Raw genomic sequence first — 21,415 nt, forward strand, 5'->3', positions numbered from 1 at the left:
GAGGTTCCACTATTACCAAGCATGGCACCTCAGTGCTCTAGGTAGGAAGAAAGTGTACAGCTTTGCATGACATAAATAGTTTCTTATTGCAATATATATTTAAATGGATTATGCTACAGTAGCAACTGTAAAACCTCTGCTGACTACAGCAAGCCTGTCTAGCAAGTCCTTCCTTCCTTCTCCATACTTTTTCATATCCCTCTGCTTTTATTTCTCATTGTAAAATGCAAGTCTGTAATAGAATTCTGTAATGAATTTGGGGATGCACTTTGGAAGAATGACTTGTACAAATCCGTTTTGCTCTGGGTCAAACAGAATTGGTTCTAACAAACCTCAAACAGAAAATACATCATCCACACAAGTGGTACAGTTCCAGTGCCTTAAATTAACTCATGCATTCAATCATACTGCATTTATTACTGCAACAACGTAGAGAGGGATAAATAAAGTCTGGTATAAAACTTTATAAAGTTCCTTCTGCTTCCAGTTGGAAGAATAATATAATTCAAGACTCTGTCCTAAGTGACTGGTAGAGTGAAATCAGATAGCAACTAACTAATTACAGCAAAAAAAACCCAAATTCCCCCAGGTGAATTATTAAGAGCTCATGAGTAAAATTTATTATATATTTTGCTACTAAAAATAAAGAAACCTACTAGAATCCTGTTCTCTTTGCTAGATTATGTTGTATGAAATGAAGCTGCAATTYGAATATCCTGAAGCTTGGTACCGTGCAAACATCACACTTCATGTTTGTGGCTTCACGGTGCAGGCAGAAGGACAGTGATGCTCCTCATCTTCCAATTCATCTGTGTGGCCACACAGCTCATATCTTCAATCGCCTTATACAAGTGATTGGTGCATAGTAGTTGTTAGCATATGAAGTGCCATAGTGGGAATATTTGTCTGTGTAGGACTTCATGTTCTCCATAGGGTGCTCCTGCACCATGGAGCCGTGCAATTGCCACTGTATTGCCATCTATATTGTCCSTGATGCTTGAGATTACCTAGAGATTGGCACCCCATGCTCTGCTGCTGCATCAGAAGGTGCTTCCAGTAGCTGTGCCAAAGCAGGACTCTGGAGCAGAACCACCCTGTGTATCCTCCACATTTTTCTCAGAAGGCAGAGGGGCAGGAAGGTGAAGACCTTGTGATTTCTCCACCACATTTCTTTGCTGCAACTGCTTCTGTGGCACTGTGATGCTCGTAGTGCTACAAAGCTAGTTGTCAGGGATAAACAGACAACCTTCCCGCATCAGCTGAATCGTGTTTTTCTTGCTGCCCTGAAACTCTGATGCAACAATTTAATCCACTCTCTTTCCAAAGTAGGTTAAAGCGATATCTTTCACTATTGTGCACTCAAATGAAATAAAACATTGCTCGCTGGAGCCAGTCAAATCAGCCTTTTCATGAATTTTTATTGATTTCCATGGAAACACTGACATACTCCATTTAGCACCAGGGTCCATGCCTGAGCCAAGGAAGTGGTGAATGAAGTTGCAGCACCTTCCTTCTCATATACATGRCAGAGAGAAGTATTTTCAAGTAACGTTCGTGATTAAGTGTTTGTATAAACATGCACAGTGGTGTCAGCCCACTGGGGATCAAAATCAGTTGGGCAAGAAGAATCTGTCAACTCTAATTAAGGGATAGGAGAAGATGTAGCATGYGGTGAGGGTAAGACGTGCATTGCTTTTGGGAATAGAACTGTACTTTCATTTCATATGGGGATTTAAAAATTAAGGGGGGGGGGTTGCAAAATGTAAAGAAGAAATCTGGAATGGTTCTGAGCTCTTCCAAGGAAACCAAGAGGTTTAGCATTTTTCTCAGCTTTTTCTTCTGTGTTTGTCACTGTCCAGAATGATAATAACTTGCATTTTCAGAGCTATTTTCTTGTTTTCTTCCCAGGTGCACTCTCCACTTCACAAGCCTGAGTTCTTCTGCTGTGTAACTGGGGGGACGCCACAGAGGTCAGGGGAGTTTAATTACCATAAAATAACTTAAAGAAGAAAGTAAATCCTGTTTTCTCTCCAAGGCTTGTTTCACAGCCTGGTAGGTTAATATTTTGGAACTAATTAACAGTCTAATGAGAACCCCTTGGAAGAGCACGGGGTACATCTGGGTGCTGACTGTAAGAGACTTTATGATATTGCTTCCAAATGTAGATGAGAAAGGTAGTAAATGGAGATCTTTTTTAATTATAAAGACCTGTTATCAAATATTTGGAAACCACATTTCARTCTATGCATAAAATGAATGGAAAATAAGAGTGAAAACAGCCTGCCTGAAAAATAAAAATGTAGAAATTTTACAGAAGCATTTTTTCTTTTTTTTTTTCCCATAATTGAGATTTTCACAACTTTGTTAGAAATGGAGTTCAGCTGTTTTTTTCCTTTTCTAGAATCATTGTATTCCAGCTAAAGAGTTTGATTAGTTTGGGGCCGKGATGGAGCAGTTGCAGACTGTAGATGTAACCAAAGCAGTCAGCGCTAGCCCTGCTCATCTATGCACCATATCTTGGGGGAGTGAGCTAAAAACGTACAAGCCCTGCCCTGTGTGGCAGGAATTTGAATCCATGCATTCACAGGATATTAGATGATAATATTTCCTTTAGGTGATATTGGGTGATACTATTTCTTTGAAGGGTTTTGTTTSTTTGTTTGTTTGTTTGTTTTAAAGATAATGACTAAGGTTTATATTTGGAAACAGAGTGATTATTCCAGATTTTCCCATGGAATTTTAGCTAGGCTGGCTTTTATGAGCATTTGTCATCTTTGCAAGTGTTTCTTACAATTGCTTTGATGGAAAAATGTTTTTTTTTGTGTGAAGAATTTTTGTGGACAAATCAGTGCGAGTAACCATGCATTTAACAACTTAGGTGTCCTTTATTCAGAAAATTACCTAGATGTGTGAGCAGAGGTGCCTAACTGTGCACACAAGTGCCTAAGACCATGAAAGGGGGGAAATTCCTGATGTTTCCTAAAGATTGATTAAGATAKCGCTTCATTTCGGTCCTCTTCAGCGTGATGGATTTTGAGATTCTTATTATTAGAAATCTGAATTCTCACATTCAGCAGCTGGAGAACGCTGCATATTCCTGCAGAGCAGAGTTGCAGTGCTCTCTAGAGGCAGCCAAATCAGGCTTAACAAGAGCTTGCCTTGCCCTGGAAGCAATGGCACAGAATTCACTTTTTTTACAGCTAATTCACTGTGGTGAGCATGTGAGTATGAACTGCCATGCAGGACACTATTCAAATGCATCTAGTCCTGCCCTGGTGCCTGGGCTCAGCACCAGCGCTAGTAACTGCTCAAATTAGGTCCTTGAGTTTTGCTCTGGGAACTAAGTGCATCTAGTTCCCTGTGGCAAGAAGCAGCTGTTTCACAAGAAGATGTTGGAATCTCTGAAATAATTCAACGTGCAAAACTCTGTCATGCTCTGCATTTGCAATGATTTATCTTTCTTTTGTGCCTTTGTGGTCCCGTCCTCCTTTAGTTTGGGGAGGAGGGGAAGTGAAAAAAATGACGTAGAGAAAGAGAAAACTCTTCTTAAAATCATATTAATGAAGGCATAACATACAAATTTCTGCAAGAGGGAGTGAGGATTATTKCATTCCCCAAATGTTCAAACCAGACAAATGTCCTACTCACATACAGCACGTTACAAAGACAGTAAACCCATCTCTAGTGAACACTGTTGCAAAAGTATCAGGATATTTGTAAGGATGACAGGGACATCCAGAGTTTATTTAATGACAAAAAAAGTGTTGGGAGGCAAATTAGATGTAGAACTTCACAGATCCCAGCCCTTTAGAGGGAGTGTGCAAACAATGCTTGGAACAGGTCCTCACATGTCAAGTGTTTGCAGGAGGATCTGGGCCGTTGCTCTAAACCTGTCTGGCAATTTAAATGTGTAAAATACAGGATGTCTCACATTAGTTTTTTCCCCTCCTTGTTATTTTCTGGTTTAGAAAAAAAAAAAAGCAGATTTGCAGACAGTTAAGCACATACTCTTCTGCAAAGGTGCGAGTCTCACACCAAGAACTAGGTCATGGTGTTGGAAATGCACAGATACCTAAATATTGTGAGATTAGGATTTAAGATGAGACTCGGCAGAATCAAGGCAGTTCTCCTGTCACACATGAAATTATAYRGGAATTGATTCTGTTTTCTCTTTGTCCTGGATGCAGGAGGGGATTTACTATTGCACTTAATGAAAAGAATAATGGTTGCTATAAACTGCATACTAATGAACAGGTTTATCTAACTATCATCTATCTATCCATTCACCTGTCTATCTGTATGTCTATATATCTACTTGCCTATGAGATTCACTGTATTTATAACTTCTTATATCATTAGCTTAGCTATGAAACATTATTAATATTTATTTACTGCATTATATATTTTGTTTCCTACACTGTATATGTATATATGTAATATACTAAAGAGAATAATGTCATTATGCATTAAAAAGGTATGTGAGCTTTTACCTGAAGTGATCTGTGATATGCTTGCCCGAAATTTTAAAAGGTAGTTATTTACAATAATTGATTTTAAGAAAGAAAATGAAGTATTTGCTTGGTCCTACCAGTGATCACTTTTTACATTGAAACAGAATGCATAAATAATTCACTTTTACCTGTATGTGTATACATAATGCATATGTTTATGTATTTACATATTTAAAAGATGCACGGTATAAAACCTTGTGATTTATCAAAATCTGTAGTTTAGCATTTAGAAAACTTTTTTCAATTGTGTTTGTTTAAAATTATTCTTTAATCATTTGTGTGATTTTTGCAGTAAGTTTAATCTTGAAAATGAATTCTCAAAGCATTTATCTTTTTGACAGATTTTACTAGCTTGTTCATTGCACAATATTGGTTAAAGAAAAGAATATTATGGATAAAAGTCCCAACCAGGAGCTTGTCCCAACTAGGAGCTTGTTTGTTGATGGGGGATGGGGAAGGAAAGAAGCTTAATAAAGCCTAATTCCGCMTACAGTGTGTTTAAGTATCTGTATTGGAATAGTTTCTCAGTACAGGCTTCCCAAACAATATACAAACTAAACTTAATTATATCACTATATGCACTGTCATGAAAATCATCATCTATATTGTTTCAGCCACATTAATTTTGCATGATTTTATGATTTTAAAAAAATCTCATCAAGAGTGGATAAAATATTTCACCTTTCTAAATAGAATTTTGCTGCTTATCTGTTTTCTCACTACTTCAGTCTGAGCCTCACAGTGCATTGAGCAGAGGTTTCCAAACCTCAGATATCCATCAGGGGAGAAAGAAAAAATGTGCTATATGGTGTTTGCTAGACAAGAAAAGAAGAGGTTGCTTCATCACAGGTCCATCCCAGAATTCATTTTAGTCTGCTAAAGAYAGATGAGATATATCCATCCACTGGGATGGGTATATCCCAATGTTTTTCAGGGCAATTGATACAATTCCACTGGAATTAATAGGGCTACCTCATAATACTAATACGGAGTGCATTGCGGTTTGATTCCAGATGATCACCCAGATGTCTCTACTTCTGTCCACTGTTATACCCTGTGTCTCTTTACACCATTTTCTCTTCCACAACACCTTTTTCCATATCCAGATTTTATGTCCAGTTTTCTAGATATAATCTTCTTCCAATCTTCTTTTAGTAAATACCAGGTGGCAGGTGGCATACCTGGTGAAGTTACTGACATTTATCTTGGTAATTCTTTTCCTTTCTTGGGCTTCTTCGCCCTTCTGCTTGGGCTATGCCATTTCCCCCATCAATTCTGAGCATTGACTGATATACTCAAACAATTTTCTTAGTGTTATCAGGATCTACTTTATAAATGATTTATGTGGGGCTGCTTATACGGTTAATAGTTAACAACAACAATAAATAGTAATAAAAAATAWTTTTTTCTTTCATTCTGTACTGAAAATATTCCAAGATACTTATTTTTCTTTTCCTCTAAATTTCTACTCAATTTTCAGTGGAAAGCCAGTGGGTAATTGAACCATGCTTCCTAATTAATAACACCACGGTCTGTAGCTCATTAAGACTGCCATTGGCAAGCAATATAGAATCCTTAAGAAGTCCCTAGCAGCAGGTAGGTCTGTCTGTGTGCTAGAAGTGGTACAATATATTGACCCAATCTAGATAGAAGAGATGGAAGCAGTAAGAACAGGGCCCTTGACAGTAGCTGGAGGTGGCACCACCCTTCTGTGGTCCTACATGATGGGAACTGGAGATAATTTAGGGTGACCATCAATCGTGGTGGAAGAAATACCATATGATGAGCTGGTGGAGTTGTCTGTGATGCCAGGTGCCTTCCCTTAGCACTGGCAGCCCATAAGAAAAAACCCTCAGTTAGGTGAGATGATTGTGTTGTCAGAGGACAAGAGGGAACAGACATTTTTTTCTCCTAGTTAAGCTTTCAAGAGCAACTGAGTTTTGCAAGCAAGAGCAGTAAATGGTCAGTAATTGTAAGGTGTATAAAATAGCAAAGAAATCAGAACTGTGTTAAAAGGTGTTTTCACCTGGATATGCCAAAGACTGTTTTCAACTCCTGGAGTAATAGTTCAGATTGTTCTTTTTCAAAAAATTAATAGTAGTGAGAAATATTGCCTTAGGGTATAAACTGGTTTTCACAGTGCCTGAAAACAGCTGGTTTTCAGAGTGCCTTTAGTGCCTTTTTTTGTTTTTTTTTTTTAAATGAAGCATGTACTCCTCATTTGAACAGTCATTTTTTAACGGCCACACTATTAAAACTGTAAGATAGGGCACTGAATATCAATCACCATCAGAGTATGGAACTGTGCAATTGTCCTGATGTTAAAAAATATATTAAATAATGACTTTGATGAAAGACATTCATTGTGGTTAATGAATTGGACAGTCGCTTAGAACAGACTTCTGTAGCATCTGACACTGAAATCCTATCTGACCTCCAGCTAGCCAGTTCTTCCATCTCCCAGTTTCTACAACTTAGCAAGTGGCTGGATGTGAACTGGGCTGCAGTAACTGCTTACAAATACACCCTTTTCTGGAGCCAAATGGGATCTCATACAACTTAGCTTAGTTTTGCTTATGTAGACTCTTTCTGTTCTAAATCCTATGCCTCCTAAAATGTGGCCCATTTCAGACATGTGCTACTAGACACTTATCAGACCCCCCCAAATTGACATTTGATTATGTTAATCACCTGCTTAGCTTAGTCATGTCTATGATTGTGAGCTGTCCGCTTATGGAAGTAATGCAAAAATTTCTGCATTTTGAGGCTTCTGTTACAGTCTTTTAAACTGACCTGAATTTCTGGTATATGCAGCATCCCCTAATAGCTCCATTGATGTTACGATTGCACAGAAGGAGCAATTGCTGAGACCAGAAGAAAATGTCTCTAGCCTTTCACTTAGATCGTTCAATGTCTATGTATACTTTAAAAAAAAAGGGAAAAAAAAAGTCTATAATATTCTATATCTTAAAATTGCAATGGGGCAGGGTACACATTCCCTCTTTCATTCTGTGCTAGTATCTTATAATTACTTTTTCCAGTCTTACTCTGGACTTCACTTTACTGCATTTTGCTAAAACCCCTAGAGAGCCTGACTGAAACCAGCACCCGAGGTTTGCCTCCAGTTTACAAAACATTCATTGGTAGCTGGTGGGACGGGGAAGTATTCTTTATATTCTAACATGAATACCAGGTTCGCCAGGTTCTCCTATCAATAGCAATAACCAGCTGGATAATTTCATTTCATAATATCATCCACCAATTAAAGAAATCCCTGAAATGCTTTCCATCTTTGGACTAAACAAAAAAAAAAAACAACTAACAAACAAACGAAACTCCATCTCTTTTAGAGTGACTTATTATTTTTTATGGAGAATTCTGCTCTTTCCAGAATAGGTGTCAGAAATCAGATGGCATGAATTATCTTGGCAGTGACCTCAGCATTGCTGAATTAACCTAATCTAGGCTGACTTGCTAAGACTCATAATTTCTAGGTAAAGTTAGTACAGTTGAGTCACACCAAGAGTCTTCAGAGTTTCTAGATTTTTTTTCTGAATTTCTTGAGTTCCTAGTAAGATTTATAACTCCTACTTATTAGGTATCTCTGCACTGCATTGCTCTCAGATTTCAGTAGATAAATAAGGTAGATAGTTTGTTATTTTAAGACATATTTATATCCCTTTTTTTCTCTACTAAGATACAAATGGCATGAATGTCACTATACTTATTGTGATCAGCCCTGTTAGCTCTTCTCCTTTGCAACCTGGTGCTTGTATTGCTGTTTACTTGTTTGAGTCCATTATCTCTGATTCTCCACAAATGCTGCAAGAAGTGCAGCTGTGCACGATTACAGTCATACCCCAATTCAAAAATTCCTCTGTAACAAATCTTGGAGCTGTTTCTAATAATCCCTTCCCCTCTCCGCTCTGCACTGATGCTATTTACTGCTAGAACTCTTCGAGTGCAGAACACAGGCTCAATAGCAGCCTATGCAAACTGCATTTCCCGAGCAGAGCATTGATCATCACATGAACATAAACCCATCCTCCCCAGTGCTGCTGCTCCTGGAGACTTCAGGAGTGCTCCTGCCTCATATTCCTATTAAATTGCTCACACACTGTCCATGAGAGGGTGACTTCAGGGTGCTCACATCAGCAGCGCCGCTGGTGTAGTGGTATCATGCAAGATTCCCATTCTTGCGACCCGGGTTCGATTCCCGGGCGGCGCAAAACCTTTATCCAACAAAACCACAGGCTAGTCAGGCTTGCCCCCATCCCTGGAAAAGTGACGCAGCGGCTCATCCTGGAGACTATCTCTAGGCATGTGAAGGAATAAAAGGTCATCAGGAGTAGTCAGCACAGATTGATCAAGGGGAAGTTGTGTTTGACCAACCTGATWGACATTTTACAATGGATAGATAATGGGAGAGCCGAGGATGTTGTCTACCCTGACATCAGCAAGGTTTTTGACACCATCTTCCATAACATCTGCACAGGAATGCTCAAGAAGTATAAGTTAGATGAGTGCACAGTGAGGTTGATTGAGAACTGGCTGAATGGCAGAGCTCAGAGAATCTTGAAAAATGGAGCTGAGTCCGGTTGGAGGCCTGTGGTGACCCTCAGGAGTCASTACTTGGCCCAGGGCTGTACAAATTATTCCTCAGTGACTTGGACGAGGGCACGGAGTGCACCCTGAGCAAGTTTGCAGATGACACCAAGCTGGGTGGAGTCAGCGAGRCTCTGGAGGGCTGTGCTGCCATCCAGAGGGACCTGGACAGGTTGGAGAGCTGGGCAGAGAGGAACCTCATGAGGTACAAAAAGGACAAGTGCAGGGTCCTGCCCCTGGGGAGGAATAACCCCAACAGGCACTAGTACAGATTAGGGGTCGACCTGCTACAGAGCAACTCCGCAGAGAGGGATTTGGGAGTCTTGGTTGACACCAAGTTAACCATGAGTGAGCAGTGTGCCCTCGTGACCAAGAAGGCCGATGGGATCRTGGCTGCTTCAGGAGGATGTYGCCAGCAGGTCAAGGGAGGGGATCCTGCTCCTCTACTCAGCTCTGGTGAGGCCACACCTGGAATATTGGGTGCAGTTCTGGGCTCCCCAGTAGAAGAGGGATGTGGAACTTCTAGAAATGGACCTGTGTAGAGCAAAAAAAAGACTCTTAAGGGAGTGGAGCATCCATTTATGAGGAAAGATTAAATGAGCTGGCCAAATTTTTATGACTAAAACATTAGTCTYCACTCTACTCTTTACGGTTCTCCCTGTGGTAGGAAGTTTCCTAATGGGAAATGGRGACTAATCTCTCTTACAAGTGCATTTTTAGTTTGATTGCAATCAGAAAGGGTATTCTAGGTCAGTCTCAAATATTTTGTCCACTGCCTCTCCASTGAGTCCATTCTTCTAATGACTGTGGGAACATATTGTATCTTTAATGTGACAATATCTGCCCTTAACTYAAAGAGTATTATGAATACCTCATTTGAGAGCAATACTTTCTCATGTATATAAGTCACATTTACTATTTTTTGCTAAATAGCTTGCCACGCATCTTGGAATTCAAATTTTATTCCCCGATGCTTGCAGCCTTGCTTTTACAATTTAACACTGTTTCTATCAACTCCCTGGGTTCTGGCCAAGAGTTCAAATAAAAGTTAATACATATTCTCTTTGCATTGGCATAGCATGCCGCTGATCTGCTGCTGCGATATTGTCCATGTCTCCTATAAAAATTAAACAGCTTGTAGCACTTCATCATCTGCATGCTTCTGGTCATCCACCAGTCCTCCTGCTCCTTCCTCATTTTCAGGCTGATAGGTGATTCGTCATGTTTCCCAMGCATCCTTATTCTTCCATGTCTTGCACCTTGGCTATCAGTCTCCATCATAACCAGCGTCCATAGGTCCTATGGAGTTTGCCTTTTTTTTGGAGCTGGGAGCCAGTGTTGGCTGAGTTCCTCAGCCGCTGATTCATGGGCTGCTCCCTGTGACTCCCAACTTCCCTTGACAGCTGGTGCTCACTGATTTCCCCTGCTGCCCAGGGAGCCACACAGCAGGGGATCTGGGCAGCTGGCTCTCAGGAACAAATGAAAAATCATATTATGCTTCTCTCCAGTATAATTCATCAATTTTCCTACTCTTGAGGGGAAAAAAAAAAAAAAAGAAAAAGAAAAAGAGCATTGATCTCCTTGATCTGCTTCAGGAAATTTTTCTCTATTCATTTTTTGAGACTCTCTCCCCATACAACATTTTAAACTCACTTTTCTGGTCTATTGAGAATATAGCACTGTGGTTATTTTGAAATGAGATGGCACTGACCACTGATCCGTACTTCTTAAGCATTTATTTATGAAAGATTTCAGTCTTTAGGCTKGGTATCGTCCCCGTTCTGCAACCTTGATCTGAAAATGTGAAGAGTCGTGTTATGTCCAACACGACCATCTTTGAACTATACTGAATTAACCTTTCCCTGCTCCACTGCTCTATCTGACTGCTTCGTGTGCTGTCTCATTCCACACGCAGCACGTGATAACACTTGTGCCACGAGAATTCCCTCAAGAGGAAGCCCTAACCTGGAAAGCTCCCATTTTACAAAGGAGTAAGATGAGCTTCGGACTTCTCAAAGTGGAATGGATGGATTCTCATGTGTGATATTACCGGTTGGTGAATTAAGACCACAAAAGTAGCAATTTTATGAGAGAAGGTGCTTAACAGGGCCCTACAAGTGTGAACTCAAGAAGTCATTGAGATTGCTTTGCCTAAGGCAGACCATYTTATGTGAGTAGGTACAAGACATTTGTCTCCAAAGTTGCTAAGCTAAGACATTTTAACAGCACTAAATGCAATTTTAAAGGTGCAGGTGAACAATGAGAAGGTAAAATATCACTGACTTCCTCAAAAATGTATTATAGGAGAATGTATTGTTCTGAATTCCTGCTTCTGGCAGTTATTGTGTAAATCAGAAGCCACAAATTCTTCTACTCATTTTGTCTGTCCATGGGAATATTTGACACAAAATGAAGTGAACTGCACAAAACAAAGCTTTAAAGAAGTGCCTTTTAAAATGAAAGTTTTCCTAGAACAACACAGCTCTGCATCTCTTTTATGAAGGAAAAGATTCTGTATTGAGCTTCTTAGCAGACTATTAAATGAGACAACCAGGTAATGAAGTAGATGGTTTTGAAAATAAAGATTTCTTGGGGAAATTCTGCAGGAAGCACAAGCGGGTATCAACTCTACAACTTTAGCATTCAAAGGACTTATTAGTACAACACAGGCTGCCTTGCAGTTCATAGACAGAAAATATGATCATACATGAATAGACATTTCAATGAGGTTAATGGGATTATTATTTTTTGATACCTATAATAATGTAATAACAGTTAAAGTGTTTTCAAAGGAGACTATTTAGGCTGGTTGTCAGTACCGTAATCTCACCTGTGCTTTGAGAAAAAAAATCATATATAACGAAAAACTCTCCCATTAACATATGAGAGAAGCCTCAATGTTAAAAGCAATTTACACAGTTAATAGATTTAGTGATCATTTTGTCAGGATGTAGCCAACATATCACAGTGCTATGAGKGAGCATATAAAGGAATCTTATGTAAGCTCGGTTAAAAAAATGTTCACACATGTTTCTAGAGTTTTCTTTTCAAGCCCTATTTTTCTTCCTAACTCTCTGAAACTCTCTTCATCTTCTCCAGGTAATAAACACCCACAGTCTAGATGTGATGAATTAGGAACCCTTACTGCCTTCAGCCATCATACTCTTAGGAGAGATTAATAATTAGGTCATTTGGAGCTTTCACAGATTGTCTCTCTACAGGAAAATTTCCTTCATCACATATATATSATTTTTTCTATTTTAAACATCACAAAAGTTATCTCCACAATGAATACCTGAATTGGGACAATGAGTAAATTTTTGTCTAGATCTGAAACTTGGCTCTCGATAAGGCACATTAAAAACACATCAATTGTTATGCATGCTGGGCTCTATATCTGATTCATCTTCCTAGTTTATCTTTGCTCTGCCTCCTGCATAACTCAGAGCTATCTGTCCATTAAATTGTATATAATGTGCAGAGAGTTCAGAAGAGGACAATCCAACCAAAGATACTCAGAAACATTCAGTAGAAGTAGCAATATCCATAGAAAAGTGAACTTAACTGAGAAAGTTAAGTGATTCAAACAGACTGAACATGCTAAAGGAAGTGTTAAAATAGAAACATGAAAACTGTGTTTCTACAGGCTATGTTTGTATATGAATTCTAGATCATTAGCAATCTTATCATCTGCCTCACTCTATAGAGAAGGAAACAGAAGATAGACACAATGTGTCCCAAAGCTTGGTTAGAGCTAGAATAATGTTTGGCCATTGTAAATAAATCATACCACCAGAAATATTGAATTATTAAATCAAAAGAGCAGATAGTCCATTTCTTCTCTTTTGAGATATTTCCTCCAATAAGTCCAAAATCATTCATTCTTGAGCAGAAACTTCTTGCAACACACATGCATCTCTCACAGGAGATCTTTTGAATTAAAACAGTGTAGACAAACAGCACATGAGCCATGATATTTGGAGAACAGTCTGCTTAATGTTCATATTCTTCCTATTTCATTTTTGCCCCATATTTACTCTTCAGCTTGCATAGCAATAAATCACCACAGGTCCTTGAAGAAAAAAGCAAGTATTTATCAGAGTGGAACTACTGGCATTTTTATTTTCATATTTCTTTATATAAATTGATTAACAGGTAGAAAACCTGCAGTGAAGAAAAGTTCAGTGGATGAATCATGGCAAATCATTTAAATCACTCAGAACTTTGGACAAGTTAAGCCTTGAACAGCTACAGTTCAGGGATGGAAAGAAAACAAGTGTGAGATTTCGAAATTCCTGAATTTCAAAGCTTGCATCAGAAAGAGTAAAATTTGTCTAAAATGCCTGATGCATTTTTGTTGCAAGCAAGGAGATTGTCATTTAGCAGTGACAATGGAGGGGAAAGGCCCCCTTGTCTTGTCTGTAAGCTTCACTGTTTTTTGATTCTCTGTCTTTTCCAGGAGGCAGCAGCTCATTTTCCAGTTTGCAGTTCTGTTCGCCGGAACAATCATTGAGTCTGCGGGAGAAGACAATGTAAAATATTTCTCCAGCCCCAAAACAAATTATTTTATCTATTAGCATAATTGTGTCCTGTTGTGATGATCTCTGTTTGCCCATGAGTTTACTACTATATTTGGCCATACTTCTGGGCAGATATTCCATATTTATTGGCTTTTGTGATATTTTGTTATAAGCTCTGCTTTTCTGTGTATTTTTGTCTTCACAAATGACTTGTGCTCAAAAACCTTCATCAAAAAATGAACCACTGAAAGCCTTGATCCAGGGACTGATGACAGTTTTTCTTAGGCAATATCCAATTTGGCTTGAAATACTTAAATTACTGTTAGTTCATCATTCTAGTTTTCACCAAAAAGCATATTAAAATTATTTTTTAAATTATTTTAAAAGTAAAATTATTTTTATCCCCTTATGCCTAAGGGAAGCTGTTATGAGAAATTGTCTTAATAACTCTGAGTTACTTCACAGGATTACATTACTGTCAAGAGCCAGGCATCAGATACTCGTTGTGCAAAAGAAGGTACAAACATATTTTTCTTCCTAAACAAAAATAAAGCAACAGTAATTGTTTCGTCTGAATGTAATTCTCTACTGAGTGACATAAACGGTACTGTCACTTCTTTGGGGAGGTTTTAATTGCATTGTATATCATATGAAATTAAAATGCTAACTGTAACATCAAGGGTGATGTATTTATAAACTATATAATTAAAACAGCCTCTATTATGACTCCAAATAAATAAGGTAACATATTCCTGCTTCTGTAGTTCAGGTCTAGGTTCACCAGACCATTTTTCGTATATGGGAGTTTWAATTTAATAAATGAATTTAGACTTGGATCACCAAATTGCCTTGGCACAAATGGAGGTAGATCCATGATCAGGCCCTTGCACCCTGAAGTAACTATATTAAGATATGTGTGCATTTTCCAAGTGCATTTCCCCCTTAAATTAGGGGAATAATTCTCAGTGGTTTACACAGAAACAGGAATGGGGTCAGGGTCCAGAGCGAGGTGTTCAAAACAGTTGCCAATTCTACACTTACCCCCTTGCGCTCATGAAGACGGAGGTTCAACCATCTATTGCTCTTCAAAGAAACAAGGCTGGCAGCCCCCGAGAGCTCTCGGAAATCAGTGCGAGTCTTTCCACTGACTTCAAAAGGCTCAATCCCCAAGGAACTAAGCACCAATTTATTTGCTTACTGTTCTTTATGTGCGTTTTGCAGCAGGGACCACTTCTCTGATTCTTGTGATTTCCAATGGGGAGAAGTGGGGAGCAGAGGCGCTGGTGGAAAGAAACCCCACTGCATCCCCAGACACATGAAAATTAGAAGGGAGTCCACAGTGCTGTTCTCCCCTCCACGTCACAGTTGTCCTCAGCTCCATCTGCCTCAGTTTATTGAACAGAACCTGTGTGTAGTGTTTGGGTGTTATTTTTTCTTAAGTAAAGCACTAAGACAACTGATTGTTTCTTTATTACTTGTGGAATTGTTTATGTATTACCGAAAGCATAAACTAAAGGTAAAATGAGAAGAAAATCACAGAGTTAGTAGATAAATTACTGGSAAAGTCATGAATAATTCAAGCAGAGGGACTCCAATGTCTCTCTGAAAAAAAAGAAAAAAGAATTTTTGAGAAACATTGGAGTCCCTCTGCTTGAATTACAGGTGGAAAAGTGAATTTCATCTGAACAAAACATACGGATAGTTATAAGTGTAAAGTGCAATTTGAAAAGCAGAAAATGGGAAATGCTGAGTATGGTGGGTAAGACAGGCTGAAAAAAAAAGCACTGTCTTCAAATAAAGCAATGAATAAAAGTGAATTCTAAGCTAATGGGAAAAGTAAGATAATTGCTGCATGGCAAATACTCATCTCGGCCAAATGTGGTCTGTATTGTAGGTACTGCAAAGGCAAACTGCAATAAGCCCTCGTTCATAAACWGATTAATCATTGAGCAGCTATTACTTGATTGGGAAGCTTCACTTAGGGGTCAGAATACTGGGCTGCCTGTTCCACACTAGGAGCAAAGAGAGAGTCCCAGTCCCAGAAAATTTTACAGCTAAAATGTTTTGCTGCTAAATAATAAGGCAAATAGAAAGCAGAGTGAAAACAGAGCAACTTTTTCTCCCAGCTTCCTATGTGTGCTTGTCACCTTGCCCTTTTACTGATATCCAATTTCTACTGCTCAGAGCCTCACTCTATCCAGCACTGATTACACAGTGAATGCTCCCCAAATGCTAAGGTGCTGAGAACAAAAATAGGCTTAATCTGAAATTAATTGCATTTCAGAAAAAATGTTTTCAACATTTTTAATTTAATTGAGAGCAGACTAAACTAGGTGTTATAAAGGAATAAAATGCTCTTTGTAGACTGCAAGAAACCTTGATTTTTTTYYCCTTTTTTCCTTCTMTCTTTCTTAGACAATTAATGAATTAAAAAAATACCATGTTGTTATTCAAATCTGCTTGAGAAAGATGTTAAGATTAGAGATGATGGCTGAGATAGAAATATCTGTCTTTTTTAGCTACCCAAAGTTAATTAAAATATACCTGACCTGTTATCTGCCACCCAAAATGTCCTATGGAAACAAGACTCTTAATTGTAGCATGGAAAAAAAWTGGCTTGTCTTGCTTAAACTCCTCAGGGCTAATTAAAATGCAGCTTACTCTTTGAAGAGCGTCACAACAGAGATGGTTACTTTTCCCTTCTTTCCTGTCACACATTTTTCTGAACACTTACRATAAGATTTTACATAACTAAAAAAAAGAAAGCTTAGATTGTTATCAAAGGAGAAGAGCTTTTTCTTGACTTAGGGAAAGAACGTGGCATCTCTCAAGGTGGTTGAAGGAGGAAGAATCACAAAGCTCTGGCTGCTTGTGCCAGCGGCTTCTGGAGACATAACCATGTTGGAGATATTGTGTGTGGGGCAACCTGAGCATCAGAGGAGTCCTCAGACACTTGCTTTTCTCAGTCATTCTCACTAGCCTCTGCTCTTGCTGGGCTGCCAGAGCCGCACTCTGGTACCTCTGATTTCACCCACTGTCGAGATTAAGATTTAAAGCTGACTTAGGTCAAAAACATGAGTAGCAATGGCTGGGGTGTATGTTATTCTAGAAGTTTTTTTAATCCTAGTCTATTCTTAGACTCCCAGACAATATAATAATACATAAAACACATCGAGAAGGGAAGTTGATAACAGCAGAAGAAATATAATGATTAAAATTTAAAATTAGAGGCAGATTTAAAAATGTTTGTAAACCAAAGTCTATAAGACCCTCTCTTTTGTTGGAGTGATTTCTAAATCGCAGCTAGCAAAAGGAGAAAACTCAAGGCCTGCCCTCTGTGAAGCTTCCAAATTCATCCCTAGATAATTGATAAATCCTATGAGAATGGGTTTAATTCTCTGTCCTTTCACAGCTGCTTGCAAGGCTACTTGAAGTTCTTATAAGAATAGGATGCACTGACGCCAAGAATGAGATGCACTAACCCCATGCCATGTCTCCTTCATCCAGGGATGGATGCCCATGCCCCATGCCCCATGAAGGCATCGGTAGGGATCCTTTCTCAGCACAGGACGGAACAAGGCAATGGATGTATTARGAGATGGGGAAGTGGCTCAGAAATTGCTCAACCTAAAAAAAGATTGTTTACTCTGGAAGCATCTCCATATGTCCATCTAAATCAGCCCCTGCTCTAGATAGGAGAATGATATTTAAACTATCCCTGACAGGTGCCTGTTCAAACTGATTGAAAAGACCTCAGTGACAAAAATCCAGCAGCTCCCTGACAGCCCTGTTTTTGTGCCTCATCACCACTGTTGCTAAAAAGGGTCCTCAATATCCAACAAACCTCTCTTTGCACCTTTGTTCTGCAATGTAATTCTAATCAATTTTCCTGAATTTTTAACAAACTATTTTCCATTGTATTTTAGAAATATGATGGACTGAAAGAAAAAGTGTATATCAACAATATACACAAAGTTCCTTTGTAAAAAATCCAAATGATGATGAAAAGGGACTGAACTAAAAATAACTTCTTCTCAGTGGCTGCTTTTTACTGGTCATTACAATTAATCCTACCAAAGAACTATTAGATTTAAGTCTTGCCTAATTTAATTAAACTTAAACTATCCAAAGGGAAGTTCCAAAGTCCAGTGAAATCAAGCAGATGATGCTTTTCGTAATGACTTTGCCTAGGGGCAGAGAGATTCATCTCTATAGTTACCCAGACGATGTGTCATTTCTCATATTTGGCTTTATAATTTGTTTTCTTCTTGTTGTTTAATCAATATGTATTTAAACAGATCATTTTTTATCTATAGCAGAAAAAAAAAACCTACTATGAGATGAGAAGTGCTCAGAAAACTTATAATGAGGTGAGACTTGTCCCCTGGTATGAACAGCCTCTAATTTAAATAGAGAAGTCTTTAGGAATCTTAATTCCTGAAGGAAAAACCTTGTCTGTAGTTACACAAAGAAGGACAGGGGAAATCCAGAATGTCAGCCTGTACATCCTGAGTAAGACCAGGACACCTACAGTCCTCTCTGTCCTGTAAGACCTATGGGTTTCAGTTAAGTTATAGCATCTTCAGCTTCATCTTATAGCATCTTCAGCTTCATCTAGCTTCATCTTAGAGTATCTTCAGCTTCATACAACTTCAGCTATAGCATCCTCATGCTTCAGCTCTCTGCATGTGCTGTTTTTTGTTCGTTTGTTTTTGCTTTTTATTATTATTCATGATGTTACTTCTATGGTTAGAATTGGCCAATATGTCTGAATGACCCCAGTCTCATAACCACACCTCAACAGCTAAGTGGCTTTCAGGTAAAAATAAAGCCCAAAATAAAAATATTCTATTACACTAACCATTGGTTCTACTATTCAGTTATTCCTTGGCACACTCTTAGCCACAACTAAATTATTCCCCAACCTTGATTCTTGCTCTGTTGTCAGCAGGAGTTCACTGAAATGGAAGTCAGGCCTCTGATTATGTACAAATGTGGATTTATCTTCAGTTTTGATATAAATTTTCTCCGAAAGCTTTTTCCAATGGCACACCCGTTTTAGTAAGTATAGACTTAATCTATAGTCTTCTGCACATCTTTATTGCTGAGGTTAAAGAATAGGTTTCACATTATGTTGGATTACTAAGAAAAGCACAAAAGCCCCTTGAAAGCATATTTTGATCCTCACTTTCAGACAGCATTCAAATACTAAAAGTGCTCATGGAAACTCAAAAATATACCTTTGTATATATTAAAATCATTGCTGTTTTATGCTAAAAAATGGCACTGAAATTGGAAAGAAAAGGCAGAGCCCCAGTTAACCTCTCATATTACATTTTTTTTTGTTTTGTTTTGTTTTCATCGAAGCTTAATTAGAAATGAGCAGGAATATTATGAAAAGCTCCAGGTAGAAGAACAGTGATATTTCAACTGGCACCATTGAAAGAGAAGCACCTCGAGAAAGACTTGTTGGCATTTTGTGACACAGTATTTAGCTATCTCAAAGGTGAGCAGCACACAAGAAAATCGGGCAAATAACCCTCCCTATTTGAAGCTCTTACCCTCTCGATGCACTGATGAACTCTATGGAAGATCTCAAGTAAAACTGAACCTGGGGAAAGTGGCAAGGATATGGCTTTTTATGTCATGGAAAGAAAAATGTGGAAGGAAAGGACCAGAGCTGATCTAAAGTTCAACACCTGCTGCTGCTACAGGAGATGTAAGGGAGGTGACTGCTTTCCTTGACTGTTGCAATCTCCCCGTAAGCCAACAGTTACTAATCTGTTAGCCAAGGAAATCTGTTGTCTTAAGCAAATACCTTTTTTGCAAGTTATCAGGCTAGACACAGTGGTCACCCACAGCCTCTAGATACAAAGCCCATCTGTAGACCACTGGAAGGGATGGAACATAGTTCTTTAAGGAATTGAGTTCTCTATATAGTGCTTTTATAGGCTTTCTGGTACTGGACTAACTCAGCATCTCACAATCGAGTGTGCATCCATCCCCTAGATATTCCATAGTGAAAGGAAAATTCCTAATTTCTTGATGGAGAACTATAAACTTAAAGTCTAAAGAGTGAAACTAAAGAATATTTAAGAGTTTGTATATCACTAAAAAGAGCAGGCATTAAAAACCTCCATGTAATATGTTTGCAGAAGGAGTTTTGACTTGAGATTAAGACATTTAATTATCTATACATGTAGATATGCATTTGCGACTTAGATATTAAGGTTCCTATTACAGTCAATAGAGATCTATTCAATCATCAGTGGAGCCTTGTAGGCGACTCATCTTACCTAAAATAGAAACCAATATTTATTTGCCTTTATTAGTCTCCAAACTTCKTTTACTGTATTGCTTAAACTCTTTATTTGCCTGCCCAGAAATAGGCAGCAAATGCACTTTTAGCTATTCAAGCATATACCACTTGACAGCCAGCTGCCATCCAGTGAAAGGTATGGTCTCCCACAGTCCTGTGTCAAATGTGCTACCTCCCAAGGACATCCCAGAAGTCCTTTGGGAAGCTTTCCCAAATGAATCTATGGAAAGTTAAATGATTAAAACCTTAAATTTCCCTGAGCACTGTGGGGAACATCAACCCCTAGATCTCAGAGTTCTGCTGTGTCATATTGTGATGTCTTAATATATCCTGTCTGCTCTTCCACATCTGTGCCAAAAGGCCTGTCTTCCAAACCTTTCTGCCACCACCATGCTGATATCTTAGGTAATTAAGGCATATCAGAAGATGCCTTACGTTTAAACAAGTGAGGGAATACCCTCTGCAGAAGGAAGGCATGATAATCTGCAGCCTAACAGTACCCATGAGTTCCACAACAGAAGAAATTCAAAGCCAGATCTCAAGCACTGCTGTTTTCATTATTTCTCCTTAAAAAGATAAAGATCATTCAGCAAAGAATGCTTAAGTCAAATGAGTTTCCTCCTGAAAGACTTTGGAGTACTTACATGGCTCTACTTCCAGACTTTGACTTCAAAACTAGCTCTTGGCTCTCTAACAATCATTTTGTTTAAGAAGTAAAAATGTTTCCTTATTTTAACGCATCTCCAGCACCTCAGCTCTTTCCTTTTGCTAAGCACAGTAGATGTTGATTGACAGTGACTCTGATTACTCTTCCACGTGAGAGTAAGCAGCTGCCATGGCACCTCTGTGCAACCCGTTCAGATTTTTGGGGTTTAGAAATGGAAATTTTGGAAGTGGAAAAGCGGAGAATGTGAGAATGAATTCCCCACTCTATCATCCACCCTGAAAGCACATCCAGACAGCACTAACCATTCATTTCACTGGAGCTGAATAGTAAGTTCTTTGTAATTTTTCTTTCTTGGGAGACATCTTCCTCTTTCCTTCTTTCCTTCTTTCCTTCTTTCCTTCTTTCCTTCTTTCCTTCTTTCCTTCTTTCCTTCTTTCCTTCTTTCCTTCTTTCCTTCTTTCCGTATATTCTAAGTCTTCTTCTATCCCAGATAAATCAAATATGAGTAAAATAATTTCTCTTTCATTGCACATACTGATGTTTTTGTCAATGTCAAGAAGAAGGTCAATGAAGTTAATAAATTACCAGAGAATAATCTAAGAAAATAATCAAGTTTTGGTAAATTTACAATAAAAATGTTTCTCCTCCCTAAATTTTCTCTTTTTCTATCCTTTCCATCTGGATAGAAATATATGAAAAAGGGAAAGGAAAAGGGAAGGGAAAAACGGAAGGGAAAGGGAAAAGGAAAGAGAAGGGAAGAGGGAAGGGAAGGGAAGGGAAGGGAAGGGAAGGG

At 38.6% G+C, this 21,415-nt stretch overlaps 1 non-coding gene across 1 annotated transcript; it reads left to right on the forward strand.

Annotated features, from left to right (window-relative positions):
- Positions 1–8,668: 8,668 nt before the first annotated feature.
- Positions 8,669–8,739, forward strand: TRNAG-CCC. The gene has a single exon. It is a non-coding gene; the product is annotated as a tRNA-Gly (tRNA).
- The last annotated feature ends 12,676 nt before the right edge of the window (positions 8,740–21,415 follow it).

This window comes from Nothoprocta perdicaria, unplaced genomic scaffold, assembly GCF_003342845.1.
Source record: "Nothoprocta perdicaria isolate Ctin4 unplaced genomic scaffold, notPer1 scaffold_14, whole genome shotgun sequence".
Lineage (NCBI taxonomy): Eukaryota > Metazoa > Chordata > Aves > Tinamiformes > Tinamidae > Nothoprocta > Nothoprocta perdicaria.